The following is a 6,722-nucleotide window of genomic DNA, read 5'->3' as shown; positions in this document are numbered from 1 at the left end:
GCTTGGGAAGCTGTGAGCGACACCCCCCTGTGGAAGCCAGAGGCGAAGGCCTGGAGCCCTGCAGGCAAAGGAGAAGAAGAGCAGCCGTGCTCTCTGTCGCCATAACGGAGAAAGGCTGTGGCTCAGCAGGAGAGCACATGCTTGGCATGCAGAAGGTCCCAGGTTGGATCCCAGGGGGCTGGGAATGTCTCCTGCCTGGAACCCTGAAGAGCCATAGTCAGTTCATGTAGACATTCCTGAGGTAGATGAACCAATGTCTGTATAAAACCACTTCCTAGATTCCCAGGAAGCAGCACCAGAAGGACAGCATCACAGTTCACAATGCAACTTGCTCTGGAAAAGTTTCAGAGCGAAGTGGCAGCTTTTATGCTCTCAGGCCGGGTCACACACACCAGTCTTCACCTCTTCACTGAGGGATGGAAGGCCTTAAAGAGACAGCTCTCCTCTTCCATTCTGACATGTCCCTCCAGACGCAATGCCTGACCTGATGGAGTGACTTGCAGAAGCGTGCTCCTGGTGTAAAGGGGATCAGCTCCTCCTGTAAGTGGGTGCAGGCTCAGAGGATTAATCTCAGGGGTCTCAGGCCCCAGAGCAGGCGTGGGCAAACTCGGCCCTTCTGATGTTTTGGGACTACAATTCCCATCACCCCTGACCACTCGTCCTATTAGCTAGGGATGATGGGAGTTGTAGTCCCAAAACATCTGGAGGGCCAAGTCTGCCTATGCCTGCTCCAGAGCCGCTGATTTGATGGGCTGAGGTATGGTCACAGTGCTGGGGCATGAACTGCATCCTCCTGTGCCCTTGGATTTATGGACTGGGCTGACCCATCGGCACTTGAGTCGAGGTGAGGTGGGGGTCCTGACCTCTACCTCCCATGCTTTGCAGCTAGTGAATCTGGCTAGTGAATCTCATCCAAGTCAGAGCTCAGGCTGGTGTTGCTCCTGAACTCTTGCCACAAGTCACAGCAAGGATGGGAATAGATTTGTTTTTGTCCAAAAGTATCAGGAGCTGCAGCAGGGGGCAGGGGGAGGCACTGGGAGGAGAAGCCTCAAACAAACAAGTCTAACTAAATTCTTTGGCAATTATACAGACAAACAAATCACTTTCCCCCAAATTGCTTCTTTGGGGAATTGCTGCTCCTGGAAATGAAACGCAAACAGATTATTAAAAAAGAGATTCCCGTTGGGAGAGAAACAGTATTTACAAGAGAAGATGTGCCTAGCTGGACTTCTAATTGCTGTTCATTATCTCATATTGATTTAATTAGCTGCTGCTCTCAGGTCTAAATTGCCTGCTGTCCTCAGCAGGGATTTAGGAGTTGGGGTGTCTGAACTGACCTGGCGGGGGATCGCAAGGAAGAAGCCCCCTCCTCCAGTTTGCAAGCTGCAGCAGCATCACCTAATGGGGGTGTCATCACAGGAACGCCAGTGAAGGGCGAAGGTTCCCTCCTTGTGGCTTTCTCTTTTCTGCTTCATCTGGGGTGGCTGCAAACAGCTAATAACAGGGGATAATATTCCATAAGCCTTCATGAGGCAGGACTGGAACTGGAGCTGGGGGAGATGGAACACCAGCAAGGGAGGGCTGTCATTTGCAAAGCATACAGCCTGTGGGGGACGACTCCAAAGGGTTGGCCACTCCCACCCGCAGGAATAGATGATTCCCCTCAGATGCCCTGGCAAGCTGCATTGAGCTTCACTGTGGGCAAAGCCCCACTTCCTCACCAACTCCACACCCCAAGATGCTGAGTTCAATGGCAGCTTGGAAGCACCATTGGGAAGAAGGGAGAATCTGTAAGTAAATACAGGAGCCAGCTTGGAAGGAAGGGAGAGTTGGAGCACCAGGAGAAGAGAGCTTTTGCTCATTTATTAACAAATTTCTGTGCTGCCCTTCAATATAAATATGCTTGGGGTGTGTCACACAACAACTGAAGAAGACAAGAAGTATGAATGGAACCATAAAATAATACAAGGTGGTAAGAAATTAAAGCAGCAGGTCTTTGAAGATGCTGCTCCACACAAACCAAGGCCTGTGCCTGGTTGTCTTGTGGGGGAAGCCAGCAGGAAAGAGTTTCCAGGGACTGGTGCTTCTCAACCACTGCCCCCCCCCCGACCAATGGCTCTTCTTGACAGAAAGATCTGGAGACTTTGCCTGGGCAGTGATTGTCTTGATCCCTTTCCCCTTGACGTCTTTGGCTCAGATTCCAGATGTGGACCAGGGTTCACTGGCAGATGACAGTACATGCCTGGCAAGCAGAAAGTCCCAGTTTCAATCCTCAGCATCTGGTAGCCCTGGCCTTTTCTGCCTGGAACCACGGAGAGCAAGTGTGTGGACAATGCAAGGTACTGATCTGCAAAAGGCAGCTGTCTATATGGGGGTGGGGTGCAGCTTGTCAGCAGAGCACCTGCTCTGCACGCAAAAGTTCCCGGATCCAATCCCCAATGGCATTTCTGCACAGGGCTGGGACTGAGACCATTTTGTGCCTGAAACTCTGCAGAGCCGCTGTCAGTCAGTGTCAACAGTGCTGAGCTAGATGGATCAATGGACGGACGAGGTATGTGATCTCTCGCTCTCATTCAGCTGCTGCCTACAGTTCAGCTCCAACACTTGGAGAGGCTGGAATGCCAGGTTTCAGATTGCTCTGGGAAGTTTCCCAGTTTGCTCTCACGCATTCACTTTCCCTCGTGCCAGGGATGAGCATGGCTTTGCTTTCCTTGCCTTGGGTGCTGATGACCTGAGCTGGAAGGCAACAGACCAAAGGAGGCAGCTGATCAAGACCTCCTGCCCCACTAATGAATGGAGGGGGTGGGAGGGGGATATCTGCGCCAGCCTCTCTAAGAACATAAGACGAGACTGCGGGATCAGGCCAAAGGGGCCCACCTAGTCCAGTATTGTGTTCTCACATTGGCCGATCAGATGCTCCAATGGGAAGCCTGCAAGCTGGACCTGAGTGCAACAGACCGTCATTCAGAGGCCCAATGCCTCCATTTCTTTCTCGTCTTTATTGCCTTTTAGTTCTTGTTTTTCTTCATGCTCCCTGTCATATTGTTGTTTTCTTTTGTACAAATACAAGTGTATTTTTACTCTGGCTGTAAGCTGCCTTTGGTATTTCACAGAAATACAAAAACTGATAGTAAGAGTCAATAATAATACTGTAACCATGTTGTTGGATGAGCTGCAGTCTGCGCCTCCTGGGTCTCGGGACTAGATCCTTTAGAAGTGGGGCAAGGAAAATGGAAGCAGCGTCAGGAATGAAAAGTTTTTTAAAAAAAAAAACAGGCCCCCCTCCGCCCCACAAATTCCATGTGCTGCAAATCAGGATTCTGCAAAAGGCAATGCTGAATTCAATTCATCAAAGGTTGAAAGATCATACAACCCCATTAGCTCCAAAACTTTAATTTCCCTTCGGAGCGGCCTGTTACAATGGAACTACAGCAGCAATTACAACTTTTCCCTTACTGACAACCTACAAGGATCAATAATGTCTCCAGGATCTTGTATCAATTCAAGGCAAACCATCCATGGCCGAGGATGGCTCTCATGTCCCAGCACAGAGGAAAGCAGCTAGAAACCATCCCAAAAAGGCCCTGTGAGGCACTCGGGCAGGGGATGGGAGCTGCTCTGGGGCTAACGGGCTGAGGACTTTGGTCCCTCCACAGAATACCCTCCAGCATATCCCTGCTGGGCTATGACTCTCACGGGTAGGGCTGGCCCACCCATGAGGTAAGGTGAGTCAACCACCTCGGATGGCAGGATCCACAGGGGCAGCAGATCTGGCCTTCAAGGAATGCATTGCCTGCAAGTACAGCCACGGTAGCAGTGATGCCAGCGCACTGTGGAGGCCAGATCTTCCACCTCCTCAGCAGTCCCCCATACCACCTCTACTGTGGCCTCTCAGCAAATAGGAAGCACGGCTGATCTCTTCCCACCCTCTGGGGTCTCCTAGGGTCTGTACCCACCCAACATGATTCAGAGCAGGCCCCTTTCCGTGCCCCGCCCCCACGGTGGCTGCTTCAACTGTAGGGTAAGGTTGATTTGCTACCCCCATTCCGAATGTAGATCTTCACTCACCTCTTCTTCCCTGGTGGGGAGGGCACCATTTTGTGGTTCACCTTAGATGCCAAAATGTCTAGGGCTGGCTCTGCTCCTGGGGTGGCATCTCTTGGCCAGTAAAGGAGATTGGGCTGTGGCAAGTGCCTCTTAAACTATTCTGAAGAGCAACTTCTACCGACTGCTTTGTGGCTTCCTCCCTCTCCATCTTCCTATTTGTCTCCTCTAATGGCCGGACCCAGGGAGGTTGCTTTGCCAGGCCACTAGGCCCTCCAGCACAGTATTGTTTACTGACAGCAGCTCTCCAGGGTTTCAGCCAGGGGATCTGGAGGCACCAAAGACTGAACCTGGTACCTTCTTTGCAGCAAAGCAGATGCCCTCCCTACCTGCTGCATCCCTTCCCTGGAACGGCTCATCAGCTTGCCACGAAGCCATTTTGGCAATAGCTCAGTTGATAGAGCAGGAGCCCATTAATCTCGGGGTTGGAGGTCTGAGCCCCACATAGAGCAAAAGGTTCCTGCATTGCAGAGGGTTGGACCAGACGAGCCTCAGGATTCCTTCCAACTCTACAATTCTATGAAATTCTTCGAAGAAACCTTGCCTGTCAGTCAACACACAGCTAAGCTGAAAGGGCAGCTGAACTGATGCTGTGCAAACATCTGAAGTCTAGACGGGGAAATTCAAAACATTCAAAGGCCGATTTAAAATTGGAATGAAAGACATGTCCAGGCATCTCAGTAGTGAAAGAAGGAAATCAACCTTACAGTACAACCCTGTACATGTCTCCTCGGAAGTAAGCCTCATTAAGGGTGGTGGGCCTTGCTTCCAAGAGCTGGTGCCCCAGAGGGAGAGACCTTCTCTATAGGGCGAGCTGCAGGGCCAAGGATGCAGGGAGGGGCTGAGCCGGAGCCGGGAAGAAGAGCCCAGCGTGCTTTTGCGCAGCGCTGGACAGGGGATTGGCTGGCAGGCCGGGCAAAAGTCGGCCGGGCGACGGACAGCCTCGCCTGCGTTCCCAGGGCAGGCACCTGTCTGCACGCAGTCGAGAGGGGCTGTGCTTGACGGCTGCTGGACGTTTGCGCCTTTGCAGCAGCAGCAGCACCTGGCCCCGACCTGCGGGAAACGCGCCGGCTTCCGATGCTGCTGGCAGGTTCCGGGGCTGGTTCGTGCCAGCTGCGGGGCGGGGGAAAGACCGGCGCTCTGGAAAGCGGAGCTTCTGGGCGCAAAGCTTCCGCCCGAATGGAGACGGGTAGGAGGTTTAGCATTCTGCGGGCACGGAGACGAGCAAGGCAGCCGTCGCATCCTAAATCACGGGCGCCCTCTCCGCTTGGCAGGCAGGCAACTCTGCGCAGAACCGGCTCCTGCCCGCGGCCGGCTAGAAGCCCGGGTGGGGCGGAGTCGCGGAGAGCCCGCGGCCTCCCAGGTATGTGGGGCAAGGCGGGACAGTGGCGCTCCAAAGAGGCGCCATCAAACCCTATTAGGGACTGCGCTCCGGATTTGGGTAGGTTTTACGCATTAGCCTTTTCTTCTCGGTTTTCCTTCTCCTAGATGGACTATCTTCCCAGAATGACAGCACTATATGCTCCTTAATAAATGCATCTGTATATTATTTATTACAATATATATCTTAAGAAGGCTGTGCTTGCAGCCTGCAAGCTTTAGCCCAGCAAGAGCTGACTGCAAATAGGGTTGCCATATTTCAAGAAGTAAAAATCCGGTTTAGGCCTTGAGATCTCAGGGTCTGTGCTGCGGCTGACTTGGCAACCCTAAAGGCAGAGGAGCCCCCCCCCCCCATGAGTGCACAGAATGGAGTAGGTGGGTGTTCTGATGAAGGAGGAGTCAAAGATTCATAGAATTATAGATTTGGAACGGACCCCAAGGGTCATCTAGTCCAACCCCTAAAATGCAGGAATCTCAACTAAAGCATCCATGACAATGGCCATCCAACCTCTGCTTAAAAACCTCCAAGAAGAAAGAATCCACAATCTTCTGAGGGAGACCATTCCACAGTTGAACAGCCCTTATTATCAGAAAGTTTTTCCTGTTTTTAGTTAGAATCTCACTTCTTATAATTTGAAGCCATTGATTTGAGTCATACCTTCCAGAGCAGGAGGAAAGAAGCTTGTTCCCTCTTCCATGCAACAGCCCTTGAGATATTTAAAGATGGCTATCATATCTCCTCTCTGTCTCCTCTTTTCCAGGCTAAACATACCCAGTTCCTTCAAGCGCTTCTCATAAGGCTTGGTTTCCAGACCCTTGATCATCTTGGTTGCCCTCCTCTGCACACATTCCAGCTTGTCAACATCCTTTTAAAGTTACGGTGCCCAGAACTGGATACAGTATTCCAGGTGTGATCTGACGAAGGCAAAATAGAGTGGTACTATTACTTCCCTTGATCTGGACATTAGACTTCTGTTGATGCAGCCTAGAATAGCATTCGATTTTTTGCTGCTGTATCACAATGTTGACTCATGTTAAGCTTGTGGTCGATCAAGACCCCCTGGATCCTTCTCACATGTACTACTGGCAAACCAGGTGTCCCCTGTCTTATTTTTGGGCATCTGGTTCTTCCTGCAGATGTGCACTTGTTATGTTGTCCAGCCCACATTTTACCTGCTTCTCTGCAAGAATGTCATGAGGGACTTTGTCTAAAGCCTTACTGAAATTAAAATACACTA

Source organism: Podarcis filfolensis (genome assembly GCF_964270895.1).
Source record: "Podarcis filfolensis genome assembly, chromosome: 16".
Classification (NCBI taxonomy): domain Eukaryota; kingdom Metazoa; phylum Chordata; class Lepidosauria; order Squamata; family Lacertidae; genus Podarcis; species Podarcis filfolensis.
Note: the sequence above shows the minus strand (reverse complement) of the source record.